The sequence below is a fragment of the Antrostomus carolinensis genome, unplaced genomic scaffold (genome assembly GCF_000700745.2).
Source record: "Antrostomus carolinensis isolate BGI_N321 unplaced genomic scaffold, ASM70074v2 scaffold3708, whole genome shotgun sequence".
Classification (NCBI taxonomy): Eukaryota; Metazoa; Chordata; class Aves; order Caprimulgiformes; family Caprimulgidae; genus Antrostomus; species Antrostomus carolinensis.
Window position 1 is genome coordinate 15,171 of NW_010334876.1, and position 570 is coordinate 15,740.

A 570-nucleotide genomic window follows, 5' to 3' on the forward strand; every position below is an offset into this window, starting at 1 on the left:
ATTCAGTGATACAGAGAGAATCACTTTTGTTATTGCTTGTGTGAAACACAACTGCCTAGGAACCCAGAAGTGCAAAGCATCAGTTTAAGACGAGGTGTAAGGAATACCTTAGCCAGCTGGAATGCAAGAGTCTAGCCTGCAAAACCAAGCAGTAGCGCTTCCAACTTCTGCAGACACGCCCTGGGATTGTTAGCAGCCACGGCTGGCAAAGGCCTGACCCCATTTATTGTCTGTGAAATGACATCTCCGACACAGTGCCGCTGCTGGAGTGCTGGTAGGGCTCTGACTCACTGCCACATGACCTCTTGTTTTCCAGACCTGAGTGTTACTAGCATGTAAAGGTTGACCCATTCACAGAACCGTGTGGTGTGGCAGCGGGCCATACGTATAACCTTGACTACAATGCCCTTTCCAGAGACTGATTGTGGTTTTCTTATTATCTAACGAGCTTGTAATTTCCTGTACTAGTTGTAACAGAGATGAATATTTTCTAGGTTACCTAACCAAACTTCTGCAAAATCATACTGCCTATGCCTGCGATGGGGAACATTTGAGTCTGCACTGTCCTCG

The 570-nt window shown here is 46.7% G+C and overlaps 1 protein-coding gene across 2 annotated transcripts in view; it reads left to right on the forward strand.

Moving 5' to 3' along the window:
* The first annotated feature begins 499 nt into the window (after nt 1-499).
* Nucleotides 500-570, forward strand: part of EVA1C (eva-1 homolog C) — a 24,780-nt gene continuing 24,709 nt past the window's right edge. For both annotated transcript variants that reach the window (XM_029086573.1, XM_029086574.1), the window contains exon 1: nt 500-570. This exon is cut by the window's right edge. The gene's annotated coding sequence lies outside the window, so the exon portion shown is untranslated.